The 20356-nt window shown below is 42.4% G+C and overlaps 1 long non-coding RNA gene across 1 annotated transcript; it reads right to left on the bottom strand.

Annotated features, from left to right (window-relative positions):
- Positions 1-225: 225 nt before the first annotated feature.
- LOC140480276 (uncharacterized) lies at positions 226-2539 on the bottom strand. The gene is made up of 3 exons (XR_011961243.1): positions 2258-2539; positions 861-930; positions 226-347 (listed from the first exon to the last, which is right to left on the bottom strand). It is a non-coding gene; the product is annotated as an uncharacterized lncRNA (long non-coding RNA).
- Between the last annotated feature and the right edge of the window lie 17817 nt (positions 2540-20356).

Raw genomic sequence — 20356 nt, 5'->3', positions numbered from 1 at the left:
GTGCACTGTATTTGATTTTACACAACATGGTTCAAAGTAGATTTCAAAGGTGAAGTACTTAAATGGTGAGGAAAGGCCACATAAATTTGACTTCTTTCCTTCAGGGCTGTTTTTTTTTGGCTAACCCTACCAATTCATCCCTAGGTTTCTTGAAAGTTGATGTCTGAAGAGAACCAGAAGAAAAAACAACGACAAAAAGAAGAGGAATCACACATAGTCCAGTAACTGCGGAATGTCATCATTTAATGGGTATAACATTGCTGGTGGTACAGAAACCCTAAAGGGTAACAATTTATTTTCAAGGTCATCCTCAGGACTACCTCACGAAAGGCCGCTCACCACTGAACCTAGAAAATAAGAGAAGACAAACATATCAACAACACAGGTCAAGACTTGACTGCACCCTCTTCCCATCCATACGTACACACGCACACATTTACATCTCAGGAGGCTCAGAATAATACCACAGCCATTTCAGAACTCAGAAGGTTTCCACTGCTGTGTGGTGACTTTTATCAATTGTGCAGAGATATAAATGCTTTAATCACAATCTGGACATGGGGTTTGCCTCCGAGAAGCAGGTTTATCAGCAAGTTTACAGACAGCATTGTAGTGCCATTCAACTCCCTACTCCGTCAATGTCAAACCATAGTTAAATACTGTGAAGCTGCCCAACCTTGGCTGGATTATTGAGACAACCTTGTGTGCCATTGGAGTTATATGCTACTCCTCTCAGAAGTTCATTCCACGGCAAAGTTTCATTTTAATGGTACTTTAAATGCCGTTTACAGTCTATCAACAAGGATAATCAGTAGTAATAAGTTAATAGTTAAACTTTTTCAGGTAAAAATATTATTTACCTGTTCTACTGAAGTCTTGTCAAGTAAAAACATGATTCTCATCATGTAGTCTGGTTCTTGTCCTCCGATGCTGGAAAACAGGTTACGATTTCAAGATAAAACGTTTTTTCTAAATATTGCCAAGGATATTGTTGCAAGGTGTCCTTGCTTTTTCACTTTCTGTACTGTGCTGGAATATGGACCGTGGTGTCATCCTCTGGATCCTCATTTTTCTTAATCTATGAGTGCAGAGCGCGGGCTTGATTGTACAGATTATACAAATAGCATAGCTGGATAGAATGCAATTCCAAGTTTATGAAATAGTTTTCAGTATTTATTTCCTTTACACAGAGAGTTGTGGGGACATGTCATTCCAGTGCTGGAAATTACATCAACTTTCAAGATCATATTAGATCAGTGTATAAATGGAAAGAGTTTGGGTATGTAATGGGTGAATATGATTAGAACTAATTGCTGACATGGACTGTTTGCATATTGTAACTTCTACATACAGCTTCTATTAATGAATGATAGTTAATAAGAAAATCACAATAGCTGTAATAGACATAAAACATTTACTAGTAGCAGAGTATTTGTAACACAAGGAGCACACAATCTGTAACCATGTTAGTATGGAATCAGGAGGATTAAAACCAATTGGCTGAAATGAAATCATACAATGTTACTGCCATGGAATTAAGTGCAGTGCACTTAAGTGATATTAAGTGCAGTGTCAAACATGCTTTACAGAATATATGCATAATCACAGAAAAACAATGTGTACCAGCAGTTTGCCTGTTTTAGCCAGTTCTAGAACTAAATAATTATTTCTTCAGTCTTTAAGTAAGCACCATATTTCTGTCAGCTAATATAGCCATGATTGACAACAAAATATTGCCAAAGATTGAGTATGAGCTTTTTTAAAAATAAAGAATTATAATAGCCTGCACGGTCCCCAACTTACGGTTCACCTGGACTGCAGAATAACTTAAGCAGAAATGTCTTCAGGCTGAACATAGTGGCTTAGTATCCAAGATCAACGAAATTACAGTCAACTTTTATAAGTTGTCCAGCACAAAGTCATAATGTTGACATCTCTCTGTCACTCTTTAATTCCATTATCATTCATCAATTAAGAATAATCGATTAAAAGGATCAATACTATTGCTATTTTACAAATGCGCTGTTACTGAGGGCTCAGTGTGACAGTCAACGATTTATGAGTCAGTGCTCAGCCTCTGCTTGTGCTGTGGCCTTAAGAGTGGTGAGTGTAGATTAGAAAGTCCATTTGCCGATACATTCATCATTATGTATTATGTGTAGGCAAGAGAGCTATCTACTCCACGTTCACCGTGTTTAAGGCGACAGTACGGGCTAAGGCTGAGAGGACAGAGAAGTAACATATTAGTTGTACTAACCACCAGAGGCCGATGGTGCCCCTGGGAATGGGCAGGTTCCATCTGGAGTGGTATTGGAATCACAAGGGGCGTTGCTGCTCGGAGTGGACCTTGATTGATCTCCTCCTCTTGATGGCTGATTACGGTTGGTGTCAGATTTGTCGTTATTGTCCATAATCCTCCTCCTCCCCTGTTCACTTGCCACTGAGCTGCCCTCACTTGGGGTAAGCCCAACTTTTCCCCTAGCCACGTCAAGCTGAGAGCTCTGTGACGTCCCCTCAGAGACACTGTGATACAATAATTAAACGGCTCTGCGCTCACCGCTTTCATATTTTTTGTTGATCTCCCCACCCCCCCCCTCTCTCTCTGTGAACAGCCTCAAGTGAAAGGCTATTTGCAGAGGCTACAAGAGCGAGACTCTTACGCTGCTTTTGAGCCAGGGGGCTCGGGCGCTTTCAAACAAACGGAGCCTTAAAGCAGAAAATCCTACTCAAAAACTTTGCAAGTGCTGCTCAGATGCTAACACATTCACACAGGGTTTTGAAGCACTGCACTAGGGCGTCAAACTCAGGGTGTTCTTCTCCTCCCACCCACCCCCAACATTTAATGTTCATCAAAAAGTATCACCCTTTCTAAATTACAACAGATAAAGGCTTCCACACTGACTCTGGGGAATTCACTCAGGAAATTGGATGTTTTTTTGTCTTAAGTCAACTTGTCCAGACACACCTCTGGAAACTTTCGACTGGAGCCTGGGCCTTTTGGCCCAGAGGTAGGGACACTACCACTGCACTAAAGGAGGCCTCCCCACAGCATGGACTTAAGTACAAACAATCTCTGCAAACTAATTCTTATTCAATCAGCGCTGACCTGAACACTTCATATTCCTGCCTGACTCATTTCACCCAATACTTAGCAACAATCTATCCATTTCTGCCTTCGAAAAAAGTTCAGTGACTCCGTTTCCACCACATTTTGAGAGACTCCTGACCCCAAGAGAAAAACAATTCTCCTTATCTCTATCATAAATAGGTGCCACCTTATTTTGAAAATAGTGATCCCTGGTTCGAGAATCTTTAGCACAAAAAGTAATATCCTCTCCATTCACACCTTCAATCCACTTCAGGATTTCACATGTTTCAATTAAGTCACCCCTTCTAAATTAGAGCAGATAAAATCTGATTGTCCAATCTTTCCTTATAAGTCAGCCCAACCATTCCTGATATTACTCTAGTGAACTTCAGAACCTCTCAGTTGTCATGGTAAATAACATTATAATATTCCAAAATTACTAAATGTTCAAGAGGCAAAGACTAAGGAGGCAATAAATACAACAACTATCATTGCAGAGAAAAATACTAGGAAAACTAATGGGACTCAAGACTGATGGAGCTCACATTCCTGAGGAAGAGCTTATACCAAAAATGCTGATTCTCCTGCTTCTCAGGTGCTGCCTGACCTGCTGTGCTTTTCCAGCGCCACACTTTTCCACTCTGATCTCCAGCATCTGCAGTCCTCACTTTCTCCTCCTCAAGAGTGATAAGTCACCTGGACCTTTTGGAATGTATCTTAGGATATTAAAAGACCCAGCAAGATGCACTGGTAGTCATTCTCCAAGAATCTTTAGGTTCTGGAAAATTCCCAAATGATTTAAAAACTTTCAAGTAACTCCCTGATTCAAAACAGGAAAGGAGACAAAAAAAAGTCCAGGTAACTATAGGCCAGTTATCTTAACATCTGTGTCATTGGGAAAATATTAGTCTAATATCAAGGATGCATTATCGAAACAGTTATAAATACATAATATGATCAAGTAGAGTCAGAATGGCTTCATGAAGGGGAATAATGCCTGACAAAGTTAGTAGAATTCTCTGAAGTGGTAACAAGCAGGATAGATAAAGGGAAAATAGTGAATGTAATATATTTGGATTTCTAAAAAGGGATCAATAAGCTGCCACATGTATGATAGTAAATAAGAGCCCTTGGTGTTGGGGGTAGTATATTACTGAAGCTCGAGGATTTTCTATGAATAGATGACATTGGATGAAGAAATCAGTCTCGGGTTGGCAACTTGTGGCTAGCAGTGTGCTAGGGACACAATTATTTACAATGTATATTAATGATAGATTCATCAGTTCTTCAAATGACACAAAATTACGTGGGAAGGCAATTGGTGAGGACGACACAAAGGATCTGCAGAGGGATATGGATAGGTTGAGTGGGTATAAACTTGGCCGTTAGAATATCATTGTGGAAAATGTCAGATTGTGCACTTTGACAGGAAGTTATCGAGCTACTGAATATTATTTAGATGGAGCAAGAGTGCAGAAAGTTGCTGCATAGATGGATTGGGAGTCTTTGTCCATGATTCATTAAAATCTAGCTAGCTTCCAAGTTGAGAGGTGATAAGAAAGACAATGGAATGTTGGCCTTTATTTCAAATGAAATGGAGTAGAAAAAATAGAAGTTATGCTAAAACTATACAAGGACTTGTCACACCACACTTAGAATATTTTAAATAGTATTGGTCCCTTATCTGAGAAAATATATCCTGGCATTGGAGGCACTCCAGAGAAGGTTCACGAGCTTGTCTCTGGGTATAGAGGGCTTTCTGAATGAGGAAGTATTAAGTTATTGAGGCTTATATTCCTTACAGTTTAGAAGAATGAGAGACAATGTGATTGAAACCTATAACATTCTTAAGGGTGTTGAGAGGGTAGGTGCTGAGAGGTTCCTTGCCCTTGTGGGAGAGATGAGAAGCAGAAGACGTAATTGCAGAGCTATCGGTTAAGACAGAGATGAGGATGAATTTCTTCCCTCACAGGGGAGTGAATCTGTGGAATGTTTAATCACGAAGGGCTATAGATGCTATAGAGACTGGTTCATTAAGTATACTCAAGACCCAGCTAAACAAATTTTTAAACAGTAAAGGAATCAAGGCAAGAAAGGGGAATTCAGGATTACCAGACCAGGGATGATCTCATTGGATGGTGCGGCAAACCTGATTGGTCAAATAATCTACTTCTGCTATCACTGAATAAGTGAACAAAAATCTGCCAGCTGCAGTGTCATGTGGAAAAGGTGTTCACTTTGGCAGGAATAACAAGAAAGTAGGGCATTACTTCATCAAGGAATGATTGTGGAATTTCAAGATGCAAAGGGGTCTAGGTATTCTGATGAATGAGTCAAAAGATATTTGTATGCAGGTACAGTACATAATCAAGGCTTATGGGGTGTTTATTATGAGAGGAATTGAAAATGAAAGTGAAGATGTTTTGCTTCTGTTGAACAGGACATTGGTGAGACCACATCTTGAATAGCTTTCATTTAATTTATATAAAGATGTAAACACATTGAAGGTGGTTCAGCAGAGGTTTACTAAATTGATACCGAGTATGAGTGGTTATCATCCGAGGATAGGTTAAATAGCCTGGGCATGTTTCCACTGGAATTTAAATTGTGAGGGGTGACTTTACTGAACTAAATAAGATCCTCAAAATGTCTTGCTAAAGTGGACGTGGAACATATTTCTTATGTTTGTAAGTTCTGTATTACTGATTCTTTCAAGGGATGTTGGCGTGATTGGCTAGTCGAGCAGTTACCTCCCATCTCGAATAGTCCTTGAGATATTGATGGTGAGCTGCCTTCATGAGCAGCTGCAGTCTTGGTGGTGCTCTTCCCAAGACTCAAGAAGCGACAGAGAGTTGTAAACACAGCCCAGTCCTTCGCACAAACCACCCTTCCATCCATTGACTCCATCTAATACTTCCCACTGTCTCAGGAAAGCAACCAACATAATCAAAAACCCCTCCCATCCTGTTATACACTCTTCCACCCTCTTCCGTCAGGCAGAAGGTATAAAGATTTGAATATAGGTACGAATAAATTTAAGAATAGCTTCTCCCCTGCTGTTATCAAACTTTTGAACGGACCTCTCAAATGTTAATTCTGCTCTCTCTATGCACTTTCTCTCCAATAGACAATAGACAATAGGTGCCGGAGTAGGCCATTCAGCCCTTCGAGCCTGCACCACCATTCAATATGATCATGGCTGATCATTCCTAATCAGTATCGTCTTCCTGCCTTATCTCCATAACCCTTGATTCCACTATCTTTGAGAGCTCTATCCAACTCTTTCTTAAATGAATCCAGAGACTGGGCCTCCACTGCCCTCTGGGGCAGAGCATTCCACACAGCCACCACTCTCTGGGTGAAAACACCGTATTCTGCATTCTGTTTTGCTACCCTGATGCACTTTGTATCGTAAGATCTGCCTATGTAGCATGCAAAACAATGCTTTTCACTGTATTTCAGTAAATGACAACAATTAATCAATCAATCAATCAATCATTGGTGAAACAGCTGGCTGAAGCTGGCTGAGCCTCGGACAGTATGCTGAGGAACTACTGTCCTGGAACTGAGATGATTAAATTCCCACAAGACACGTTATGTTAGGAATGCACACAATACTGCAGGAAAAGTCATATCAAAGCTTTATACAAATGCAACAAGGCAGAGTCATACAGCGTGGAAACAGACCCTTTGGTCCAAGCTGACCATGTTCCCAAACCAGGCAACAGTGAGGAATGCAAATACTAGGGATCAGAGTCTAGATTAGAGTGGTGCTGGAAAGCTCAGGAGGGCAGGCAGCATCTGAGGAGCAGGAAAATCAATGTTTCAGGCAAAAGCCCTTCATCAGGAATGAGATGAAGGGATTTTGCCCAAAATGTCGATTTTCCTGCTTCTCGGATGCTGCCTGACCTGCTGTGCTTTTCCAGCACCACTCTAATCTAGACATGTTCCCAAACCAAACTAGTTCCACTTGTCAACATTTGGCCCATATCCTTCCAAATCTTTCTTATTCATGCACTTATCCAAATGTCTTTTAAAAGTTGGAATTGTACTTGCATCTGCCACTTCCCCTGGCAGATCTTTCCACATGTGTAAAAACGTTGCCTCTCAGGTCCTTTTTAAATCTTTATCGTCTTACTTAAAAATATGCCCCCTAGTTTTGAATTCCCCCACTCTTGCTATTCACTTTATCTATGACCCTTATGATCTTAACCTCTATGTCACCCCTCCACCTCCTATACTCCACTGCAAAGAATCCCAGCCCATCCAGTCTAACTTTACAACTCAAACCCTCCATTTCTGGCAACATCCGGGTATATCTTTTCTGAACTCGTTCCAATTTAATAATATTCTTCCTATAGCAGGGTGACTAGAACTGTAACTGTAACCTTGTATTCCTCACTCTATCTAAACACCCTATGCCCTTGTTTGCTAAGATCTGTCTGTACGACATACAAAATAATACTTCTCACTGTACTTAGGTACATGTGACAACAAGAAAGCAAATCAAATCAAATCAAACGCTACATAGTTCTTCAGAACAGGCCTCACCAACATCCTGGAGAAAGTAAGGACTGCAGAAACTGAAGAGTCAGAGTCAAAAAGGGTGGCGCTGGAAAAGCACAGCAGATCAGTCAGCATCTGAGGAGTAGGAGAGCCGACATGTCTGGCATAAGCCCTTCATCAGGAATGTGATATCACCAACATCCTGTATAACCTCAACATCTTTACTTCTCCACACAAATCCTCCGAAATGTCATATGATTCGGCTTTCTAATTGTTTCTCATGGTAAGAGCTCCATTAACTTTACACCACATTGCCTTGCAAGTGCAGCATGTTAACTCTGAGTTGTATCACATCCAGAAGGGTTTCCAGGCTCTGATTTGTGACTATGCTTAATGTACCAAATAGGTTAACACTCCACTTCTAGACAACACGCACAATGCTTTCATTCTGCCACAGTGCACTGTCCAATGTACATTTAAGACATCACAACAAAGCAGTGGATGCTGTCTGCTGAGCACTTGGTTCAGGGATCCATTGAACAACACATACTTCAAACAAATCATAACAGCACATGAAATGAAATCAGGCAGAATGTTCGGACAATTAGACAATGTTTTTGATGCCTATACCTCTCTGGAAGAGCCCTGACATACTCAGCCAAGGTCAGGTCAAGATTTGTGCTGCTATGCTGCATTCTGGACAATCTCACTACAATGAGGCACAACCTTTGCATTACTTTTGTGGTAAACAGCTGAGAAGAATGTGAAGGATGAATAGGAAGTATTCAGCAGCAGCAAGTCCAGCTCTAATTTCCCAATCTGTCGCCTTATCCTTCAATTGTTTATTGGCCATCACAGCATCATCTTGGACACAATGCTGAAACAAAAGCCAACCATAAAGCAAACAGACTAAATCAAATTGACAAGTTAAATCATTCAATATTCTCAAATGTCAATTACTCATCTTTAATAGTCTTTGTGTGTTCTTTCCATCTAGTAAAAAGAATAAAGATTTGCAGTTACATAGCACATTTGGTAACCAAAGGACATCACAAGCCAATGAAATACTTGTGAAGTATGGTTTCTGTTGTGACGTCAGAAACATAGCAGTCAATCTATGAGCAGCAGGCTTCCCAACACAATATCATCACAACCAGATAATCTGTCATTGTATTGATGGTTCAGTGATAAGTATTGACTGGGATCCCAGGGATAATTTGCCTGGTATTCTTTAAAATCATGCTTTGGAGTCACTTCCATCCATCTGGAAGGGTTGATAAAGCCTTGATTTAAAACTTTATAAAAAACTCAATGCTTCCAAAGTATTTCATTTCAGTGTCAGCCTTGATTTTTGTCTTCTAGCCGTGGGATGAGACTTAAACCCAGAATCATCTGACTCCGATGCATTAGCACTGTCAATGGTGCCATGGCTGAAACCCACTGAGTTCCTGACAGTCCTACATTGACTGTAGCATGGCGAGCAGAAGGTTACCTACTTGCAATGGGGAGATTCCAGATGACCTGGCTGGCCCTAGATGGCCTTAAATCATCATACACCACCTGAGCCTGGGCAGTGGCATTTTGGACAGCAGTTTAATGGGCAGTAAGCAAGAGCATTGTTGAAATGTGAGGTCAAATGCTGTTATCCTGAAATAGGCCATTCGCTTTATGGCGCTTGGAGCTCCTGCTACTTTAATGGGCTGAAACCGATGTGTTGCAGGGCAGCTTGCTGGATTGCTATAGAATCTGCAGGCTCCTTCAAACCGCAGTTCTGATGGGAACACTTTACTCAGCAGCAAGGCTGAGCTTGCACTGCAGTGCCTGGAAATTGTACAGCTTCTGCTGGTGTTGCTCTGCAAGCTGACCCACTGACAAGACCACAAGAGATAGAAACAGGAGTAGACTACACGATCGGAGATGTATGTTCTGCCATTTGATACAATCAGTGTTAATCTTGGGTTTGCCTATCCCACTCAGCCCACACATTCCTTTAGTCTCTCAGACACACAAAAAATATGCCTATCCCACCCCAACATGTATGCAACAACAGAACATTCATAAGCGTCTGGAATAGAGAATTCCCAAGATTTACAATCCACTGAATCGTCTCAGTCTGATATGATCATCCTTGTATCCGGAAACTCTGCCCTTTTGTTTTCAGCCATTTGAAACTACATCATGGACAGAACCTGCAGGTGTTCCGAAACTGGATTCCTGCACTTTCACCTCTTTCTGTAGAAACATAGAAGATAGGAGCAAGAGGAGGCCATTCAGCCCTTCAAGTCTGCTCTGCCATTCATCACAATCATGACTGATTATCCAACTCAATAGCCTATTCCTGCTTTCTGCCTGTAATCTTTGATCCCATTTGCCCCAAGTGCGAGATAAAAGCAAATTACTGCAGCTGCTGGAATCTGAAACCAAAAGAGAAAATGCTGGAAAATCTCGGCAGATCTGGCAGCATCTGTAGGGAGAGAAAGGAGATGCTGTTTTGAGTCTAACTGACCCTTTGTCACAGTTTTGACAAAGGGTCAGTTAGACTCAAAATGTCAGCTCTTTTCTCCTTAAAGATGCTGCCAGACCTGCTGAGATTTTCCAGCATTTTCTCTTTTGCCCTAAGTGCTATATCTAGCCGCCTCTTGAATACATTCAATGTTTTGGCATCAACTACTTCCTAATAATGAATTCCACATGAATTCTTTAGGTGAAGAAATGTCTCCTCATCTCCATCCTAACTGGTCCACCCCGAATGCTCAAACTATGACCCCTGGTTTTGGACACACCCACCATCGGTAACATCCTCCCTGCATCCATCCTGCCTGGTCCTGTGAGAATTTTATAAGTCTCTATGAGATCCCCTCTCACTTGTCTCAACTCCAGCAAAAACAGTCCTAACCTTGTCAATCTCTCCTCATACATCAGTCCTGCCATGCACGGAACCAGCCTGGGAAACACTCACTGTCCTCCCTCGGGAGCAAGAACAACCTTCCTCAGAAAAGGCGACCAAATCTGCCCACAATATTCTCGGTGTGGCCTAACCAAGGCCCTGTATAACTGCAACAACACATCCCTGCTCCTGTACTCGAAGGAGAAAGTGAGGACTGCAGATGCTGGAGACCAGAGTTGAAAAGTGTGGTTGTTGTGGTTCTGTTCGCCGAGCTGGGAATTTGTGTTGCAGATGTTTCGTCCCCTGTCTAGGTGACATCCTCAGAGCTTGGGAGCCTCCTGTGAAGTGCTTCTGTGATGTTTCCTCCAGCACTTATAGTGATTTGTATCTGCCACTTCCAGTTGTCAGTTCCAGCTGTCCGCTGCAGTGGCCGGTATATTGGGTGCAGGTCGATGTGCTTATTGATTGAATCTGTGGATGAGTGCCATGCCTCTAGGAATTGCCTGGCTGTTCTGTTTGGCTTGTCCTATAATAGTAGTGTTTTCCTTGTCGAACTCATGTTGCTTGTCATCTGAGTGTGTGGCTACTAAGGATAGCTATTCAAGGATGCCCGGAGGCATGGTACGTTGGGGAAACCGAGCAAAGGCTATGACAACAGATAAGTGGGCACTGCACAACAATCAACAGACAGGAGGGTTCCCTCCCAGTTGGGGAACACTTCAGTGGTCCAGGACATTCAGCCTCGGACCTTCGGGTGACCATCCTCCAAGGTGGACTTTGGGACAGGCAGCAGAGAAAAGTGGCCGAGCAGAGGCTGATAGGTACGTTCGCTACCCATAGGAAGGGCCTCAACCGGGACTTTGGGTTCATGTCACATTACAGGTGACCACCATTGCACTATACACACTCACAGATACTCCGACACACACACACACTCTCACACACATACACCGGCACTGCTATACACACATACACATGGACACACATACACACAGACATGCACACAGACACCCCACACACCCTTCCAGACACACACACTCCCAAACTCACACATGCACCCCCTCACAGACTTAAGACACTTTGCACTCACTACACACACACACATACACTTTCTTACACTCACAACCCCCAACCCAGACAGACAGACAGACACACACACACAGACAAAGACCCACATGCACACATATATTTTGTGGGGTGAATTTGTACTTGCAGGGTTACATTGTACTTTGCTCAAAAACTACATGCATTCATGTAGAATTCTAAGCTCAAAAACTGCATGAATTTATGTAAAACTCCATTATCTCACTTTTTAGATTAGAATCAATCTAAACATCATGGCATAGACAGAGAACACGGGGGGCCGACACCTTCAACATATTGTCTAGCTATCACTATTGTTATCAGCTAACCTGAGAATGCAACTTTTTGTAAAAAAGGTTTTGTGATTTACACATGGAAGAAGTGAAATTATCACTGTATTCTAATAGATGAAAGGCTTAACAGGCAATCATTTTTTCAATGTATAATTTCAGTTACATCACACTGTAAATTCTTGCTATAAATTCTGTGTCAGGATTGATCCCTCCATTATACCTGATGAAGGAGCGTCGCTCCGAAAGCTAGTGTGCTTCCAATTAAACCTGTTGGACTATAACCTGGTGTTGTGTGATTTTTAACTTTGTACACCCAGTCCAACATTGGCATCTCCAAATCATGATCTCCCCACCTATCTTTGTGTCGTCTTCATAATTAGCGAACAGGGCCTCAGTTCCTTCGTCCAGTTTGTTCATGTATAACGTGAATAGCTGTGGTTTGAACACCGACTCCTTTAGGACTCCACAAGTCACCAGCTGCTATCCTGAAAAAGACCCCTTTCTCCTCATTCTCTGCCTTCAGCCAGTCAACCAATCCTCTATCCGTGCCAGTACCTTGCCCCTAACACCATGGACTCTTGTCTTAATGGGCAGGCTCCTGCCATCTTGTCAAAGGCTTCTGGAAATCCAAATGGATCACATCCACTTTTGTGCAACTGCTCATTACCTCCTCAAAGAATTCTAACAGATTTCTCACACATGACTTCCTCTTGATGAAGCAATGCTGACTCAACCCTATTTTACCATGCACTTCCAAGTATTCCATAATCTCATCCTTAAAGATGGACACTAAAACCTCACTAATGTCTGAGGTCAGGCTAACCAGCCTATAGTTTCCTGTCTTCTGCCTCTCTCCCTTCTTACGGGGGTGGGGTGTTCATTACCCATTTTCCAGCTGTCTGGGATCCTTTCTGATTCCGGTGATTCCTGACAGATCACCACAAATGCATCTGCAATCTCGTTATCTCCTTCAGAACACTGGGATGTAGTCCATCTGCTCCAGGTAATGGAACATAGAACACTACAGCCCAGCTCTCAATACTTTGCCGACCTTTTATCCTACTCTAAGATGAGACTAACTGACATACCTTTCATTATACCATCTTCCCTGTGCCTATTTGAGAATCACTTAAATGTCCCTAATACATCTGACTCTACTACCCCTGCTGGCAGTGCATTCCATGCACTGTGTAAAGAACTCCCTGACATCTTCCCTGAATCTTCTTCCAATCACTTTAAAATTATTCCCCCTCATGATAGTCTCTGGCTATCCATTCTATCAATGCCTCTCATCATCTTGTACAACTGTTTCAAGTCACCTCCCATCTATCTTTGCTCCAATAAGAAAAACCCTAGCTCCCTCAACCATGCACACTAATCCAGGCAGCATCCTGATAAATCTCTTCTGCACCCTCTCTAAAGTTTTCATATCCTTTTGATAATGTGGCGAACAGGCTCAACACAATATTCCAAGTATGGTCTAACCAGGACTCTATAGAGCTGCAGCATAACCGCACGACTCTTAAACTCAATCCCCTTGCTAATGAAAGCCAATACACCATATGCCTTCTTAACAACCCTATCAACTTGGGTGACAACTTTAAGGGATCTATGGATATGAACCCCAAAATCATTCCCTTCCTCCACATTACCAAGAATCCTGCCTTTAACCCTGTATTCTGTATTCACATTCAACCTTCCAAAGTGAATTACTTCACACCTTTCCAGGTTGAATTCCATTGACCAGTTCTGCATCCTGTCAATGTCCCATTGCAACCTACAACAGTGCCACACACTATCTAGCACTCCACCAACTTTTGTGTCATCAGCAAACTTACTAACCCACCCTTCCACTTCCTCATTTAAGTCATTTATAAAAATCATAAAGAGCAGAAGTCCCAGAACCGATTCCTGCAGTACACCACTGGTCACGAGTTCCAGACCGAATACTTTCCATCTACCACCACCTCCGTCTTCTACGGGCTAGCCAATTCTGTGTCCAGACAGACAATATTCCCTGTATCCCATACCTCCTTACTTTCTGAATGAACTACAATGGGGAACCTTATTAAATGCCTTGCTAAAATCAATGTACACCACATCCACTGCTCCACCTTCATCAATGTGTTTTGTTACATCCTCAAAGAATTCAATAAGGTTTGTGAGGCATGACCTGCCCTTCAAAGCCATGCTAATGATCTCTAGTCAAACAATGCTTTTCCAAGTAATTATAAATCCTGTCTCTCAGAATGCTCTCCAGTGCTTTACTCACCACAGACATGAGTCTGACTGGTCTGTAATTCCCAGGATTATCCCTGTTCCCTTCTTGAACAAGGGAATAGCATTTGCCATCCTCCAATCATCTGGTACTACTCCAGTGGACAGTGAGTTCGCAAAGATCATCACCAAAGGCACAGCAACCCAATTCCTCGCTTTCTGTAGTAACGTAGGATGTATCCCATCTGGCCCAGGGAATTTATCTATCCTCATGAATTTCAAAATTTTCAGCACATCCTGCTTCTTAAAATCAACCTGTTTGAATGTATCGGTCTGTTTCACGCTATTCTCAGAACCGTCAAGGTCCCTCTCAGTAGTGAATACTGAAGCAAAGTTAGCGAGTTGTGAGAAGATTTGTAGCTCAGGTTGAGGTTCTGGATGTAGGTTTGCTCACTGAGCTGGAGGTTTCGTTTCAGGCGTTTTGTCACCATACGAGGTAACATCTTCAGTGAGCCTCCGGACGAAGTACTGCTATGTTTCCTGCTTTCTATTTATATGTTCTATTTATATTCTCATGCATGTCTCTGTTTGGCTTGTCCTCGGATGGATGTGTTGTCCCAGTCGAAGTGGTGTCCTTCCTTATCTGTATGTAAGGATACTAGTGAGAGAGGGTCATGTTGTTTTATGGCTAGTTGATGTTCATGTATCCTCGTGGCTAGTTTTCTGCCTGTTTGTCCAACGTAGTGTTTGTTACAGTTCTTGCATGGTATTTTGTAAATGACATTAATTTTGCTTGTTGTCTGTATCAGGTCTTTTAAGTTCATTAGCTGCTGTTTTAATGTGTTGGTGAGTTTCTGGACTAACATGATGCCAAGGGGTCTGAGTAGTCTGGCAGTCATTTCCGAGATGTCTTTGATGCAGTGGAGAGTGGCTGGGGTTTCTGGATGTGTTTGTCTGCTTGTTTGGGTTTGTTGCTGAGAAATCTGCAGACTGTGTTTATTGGGTACCCATTCTTTTTGTATACACTATACAGGTAATTTTCTTCTGCTCTGCGTAGTTACTCTGTGCTGCAGTGTGTGGTGGCTCATTGAAATAATGTTCTGATGCTGCTTTATTTGTGGATGTTGGGATGATTGCTTCTGTAGTTCAGTATTTGGTCCGTATGTGTTGTTTTCCTGTAGACACTGGTTTGAAGTTCCCCATTGGCTGTCGCTCTACTGCGACATCTAGGAATGGCAGTTTATTGTTGTTTTCCTTCTCTTTAGTGAATTTTATGCCAGTAAGGGTATTATTGATGGTCTTGAATGTTTTCTCTAATTTGTTTCGTTTAGTGATGACAAAGGTGACATCCACATAGCGGACCCAAAGTTTGGGTTGGATGGTTGGCAGGGCTGTTTGTTCGAGTCTCTGCATTACTGCACATCCATCCTAGGACAAGCCAAGCTGAGATATGCACTAGAATTCTTAGAAGCATGGCATTCCAACCAGAACTCTATCAACAAACACATTGACTTGGACCCCATTCACCACCCCCTCAGAAAAAGAACAGGAAATGGCATCACCAATCCACAGAAACCCAAACATATAAAGAGAAAGCAGGAAACATCAGCAGTACTTCGTCCAGACGCTCACTGAAGCTGTTACCTAGTATGGTGATGAAATGTCTGAAACGAAACCTCCAGCTCAGTGAGCAAACCTACATCCAGAACTGAAGCGAAGTATTCATTAAGGAGCTTCCCTGTGTCCTCCGACTCCAGGCATAAGTTATCTCCACTATTCCTGATTGGCCCCACCCTCATTCTGGCCATCCTCTTGTTCTTCACGTAACTGTAAAATTCTTTCGGGTTTTTCTTAATCCTATCTGCTCAACCTTTTTTATGTCCCCTTCTAGCTCTCCTAAGTCTGTTCTAAGTCCCTTGTAACCCTTGAGAGCCCTGTCCAATCCTTGCCTCCTCAACCTTAAGTCAGCTTCCTTCTTCCTCTTGACTAGATGTTCCACATCCCTTGTCACCCAAGGTTCTTTCAACTAACCATCCCTTCCTTGCCTCAGTGGGACAAACTTGTCCAGCACTATCAGCAATTGGTCCCTTAGCAACTTCCACATTTCTGTCGCACATTTCCTTGAGAACATCTATTCCCAGATCTTTCAGCTTTCCCACCATCTTCTCCTTAGTGACAGCCACCACATTTACCTTTGCTGCTGACCCTTTTGAAGCTCCTATAGGTTGCTGTTATCTTTGACCATGCATTGCTCATCTCCCAGCCTTGAGTAGCACTGCACTCCCTTGTAAAGACAGATTGCCTACAGCATAAGCTGTGTGGAATCATCACTTACTATTCCAGAGTCAAAAAATGACTGATAGAACATAGAACATAGAACATAGAACAATACAGCACAGAACAGGCCCTTCGGCCCACGATGTTGTGCCGAACTTCTATCCTAGATTAAGCACCCATCCATGTACCTATCCAAATGCCGCTTAAAGGTCGCCAATGAATCTGACTCTACCACTCCCACGGGCAGCGCATTCCATGCCCCCACCACTCTCTGGGTGAAGAACCCACCCCTGACATCTCCCCTATACCTTCCACCCTTCACCTTAAATTTATGTCCCCTTGTAACACTCTGTTGTACCCGGGGAAAAAGTTTCTGACTGTCTACTCTATCTATTCCTCTGATCATCTTATAAACCTCTATCAAGTCACCCCTCATCCTTCGCCGTTCCAACGAGAAAAGGCCGAGAACTCTCAACCTATCCTCGTATGACCTACTCTCCATTCCAGGCAACATCCTGGTAAATCTTCTCTGCACCCTCTCCAAAGCTTCCACATCTTTCCTAAAGTGAGGCGACCAGAACTGCACACAGTACTCCAAATGTGGCCTAACCAAAGTCCTGTACAGCTGCAACATCACCTCACGACTCTTGAATTCAATCCCTCTGCTAATGAACGATAATACTCCATAGGCCTTCTTACAAACTCTATCCACCTGAGTGGCAACCTTCAAAGATCTATGTACATAGACCCCAAGATCCCTCTGTTCCTCCACCTGACCAAGAACCCTACCATTAACCCTGTATTCCGCATTCTTATTTGTTCTTCCAAAATGGACAACTTCACACTTGGCAGGGTTGAACTCCATCTGCCACTCCTCAGCCCAGCTCTGCATCATATCTAAGTCCCTCTGCAGCCGACAACAGCCCTCCTCACTGTCCACAACTCCACCTATCTTTGTATCATCTGCAAATTTACTGACCCACCCTTCGACTCCCTCATCTAAGTCATTAATAAAAATTACAAACAGCAGAGGGCCCAGAACTGATCCCTGCGGAACTCCACTTGTAACTGGACTCCATGCTGAATATTTACCATCTACCACCACTCTCTGACTTCGACCGGTTAGCCAGTTTTCTATCCAATTGGCCAAATTTCCCTCTATCCCATGCCTCCTGACTTTCCGCATAAGCCTACCATGGGGAACCTTATCAAATGCCTTACTAAAATCCATGTACACTACATCCACTGCTCTACCCTCATCCACATGCTTGGTCACCTCCTCGAAGAATCATACAAGTCATCATCATTGACTCCATCCTCCCACTCATATAGTACACCAAAGTGTGGAAGGGCTCTGCAGGACAGACCACAATCTCTGCACATCACAGTTTTGTAGTCTCAGTGTTGTGTCATCCTGACTCCCCAATGACATTCCATATCCAGGCAGTATCATTCAGTTGTGTGCTGGAATATTCTTCAGTCACCCGGATGAATGCTGCTGCAACAACACTCAAGATGCTCCATCCAGGACAAAACAACATGTTTTTTTTGGCATCTCATTCATTACCTTCAATCTTTGTTCCCTCCACCACAATTCCAATGTGTATCATTCACAAAATGTACCGCAGTAACAATCACCTCCCAAAGTCATGCTCTCTACCATTTGTCTAAGTAAAGGCAACAGCTCCATAGGAACACCACACCCTCTAAATTCTCCACCATATCACTCACCATCCCAACTTGGAAAGAGACTTTATTATTACTGGATCAAGATCTTCAAATTTCTGACCTACCAACATTTTGGAGTACCCTCACTAACTTGTACCTTTGGAGCTCAAGTTGCAACTCAATACGCGTAACTCCAGCAGTGGAAACAGCCTAGTGGCATTATCACTGAACTGTTAATCCAGAGATCCAGGTAATGTCTGGGGACCCAGGTTCAAACTCTGCTACAGCAGATAGTAGCATTTAAATTCAATAAAAATCTAGAATTAAGAGTCTAATGATGACTGTGAATCCATTGCTGATTGTCAGGAAAACCTCAACTGGATCACTCATGACCTTTAGGGAAGGAAACTGCCATCCTTACCTGGTCTGGCCTACATGTGACTTCAGACCCACAGCAATGTGGTTGACTCTTAACTGCCCTCTGGGTAATTAGGTCTAACCAATGATATTCTCATCTCATGAAAAAAATGTCAGCTTCTGAAGGGCATTTAGTTTATGCAATGACAACCATGTTTCATCCTGATCAAATTTTCCATCAGTCTTGAAAATTTAATGGAATAAAATCAACCTTATGTCATCGTCCTGGATATTTATTTCTTTAATGCATGGTAACATTCAGGAAAATCCATGCTGTATCCACTTGAAGTATCATATACCTTTCTTGTTCAGTTTACAGAACTGAACTCTACACAAGTCTAGGTGAAAGTGGGTACTGCAGATGCTGGAGTTTACAGTCAAGATTAGAGTAGTGCTGGAAATGCACAGCAGGTCAGGAAGCATCCGAGGAGCAGAAAAAATGATTTTCCTGCTCCTTGGATGCTGCCTGACCTGCTGTGCTTTTCCAACACCACTCTCATCTTGACTTTACACAAGTCTGATTAGGGTTTTGTATAACTTGTTGAATTGTGATTTGAATTTACTTGGCTGAATTTTACTAGAAATCAGCTCAGTGTCAATTTTGAGGAGTTTAATGGAGGGTTTCCGTTCATGAGACTAACAAGATTACTCATGCTTGTATCTGCAGATTGCATCATTAGCTGTGCACCATGCTTCAGTAGCTTGCACTGTCTTCTGTTCAGCAATGGCAGAAGTACTCATCACATCCAAGACCTCCTGGGATTCTTCAGATTCTCCAGCATCCCATCAGATATTCCACTCATGAAAGGTATTGTCCTCTCACTGCTCAAAACGTGGTTGCAGAATTCTTCTTGACGTTGAGAATCTTTCTACTACCATTGTCGCCACATTTCTGCAACTGACCTGCCACTGTCCATGTCCTTCAGGGTTAGCAACTTTTCACCTACAGTGTATTGCAACGGGCAGAAGAAGTCACCATATATAAAAGAGACAATGGCATGAGTGACAGAATGAAAAGAGAACAGTCAGACTCACGTCATTGTTGGGTGAACAACCTGTATTGTTCATCTTGTTTATGAACTCTTTGTACTATAAGCTTACTCTAAGGCAGATGTGAAGCCACCATCCTCTATCACGATAGGGATCTACAGGGCCTCCTTGGTCTAGTGTGGTAGAGGAAAACTATTTAATTGCTGAAAGAAAGAAGCTCTTCAATAAAATGTAGGTTATCATTTGATACCAATTATGTACCAATTATATTAATGTGATAGACACTGGAAGGAACTTTCCCTTTCCTGGTGTGGCATAAGCAATGCATAGCAGGTGGGAAAAGATGGAAAAATTGAAAAAAAATCAGAATCTGGAAAGGAAGGAAACAAAAGGACAAAAATTTCATGATTGATACTTCAGAGTTTTGGCATTAAGCAGCAACTATCCTATCTTCATGTATTTGCACCTCAAAACAATTCAGCTCACCTTATTTAAATACCACATCCATATTCTCTCCTCTCCTTCCCAAGCAAATTTCAAATAATTAAATCAGATACTTGGTGGCTGCAGCTCACTAAATCCTCACCTTGCGCACCCTGCAGCTGCTTCTTCAGTACAACGTTCCTCTGTGCACCACAGCCACCATCCTCCTCAACTCTTTGCGCACACAAGTCGGAATCAGAAAACCGTCAGTTTCACCACATCATTAGACCTGTTCTTGGAGTAACTCACACTCCCTTCGCTTTGCAGCTCAGGGACACTTAGAGCGTACATTACAGGTTGAATGACATGCAGTGATAAACATGCATGTCATGCATTTACATGGGATGCATGTTATGGGTCTTAGTTGGCTTTCCTCGTGCTCACTTTGCACTTTCTTGGAGATTGTCAGCCTCAGTCTATAACACTGTAAGATGTAGGAACAGAAGT

This window comes from Chiloscyllium punctatum, chromosome 8, assembly GCF_047496795.1.
Source record: "Chiloscyllium punctatum isolate Juve2018m chromosome 8, sChiPun1.3, whole genome shotgun sequence".
NCBI classification, from domain to species: Eukaryota; Metazoa; Chordata; class Chondrichthyes; order Orectolobiformes; family Hemiscylliidae; genus Chiloscyllium; species Chiloscyllium punctatum.
This window is presented reverse-complemented; position numbering and strand designations above follow the sequence as displayed.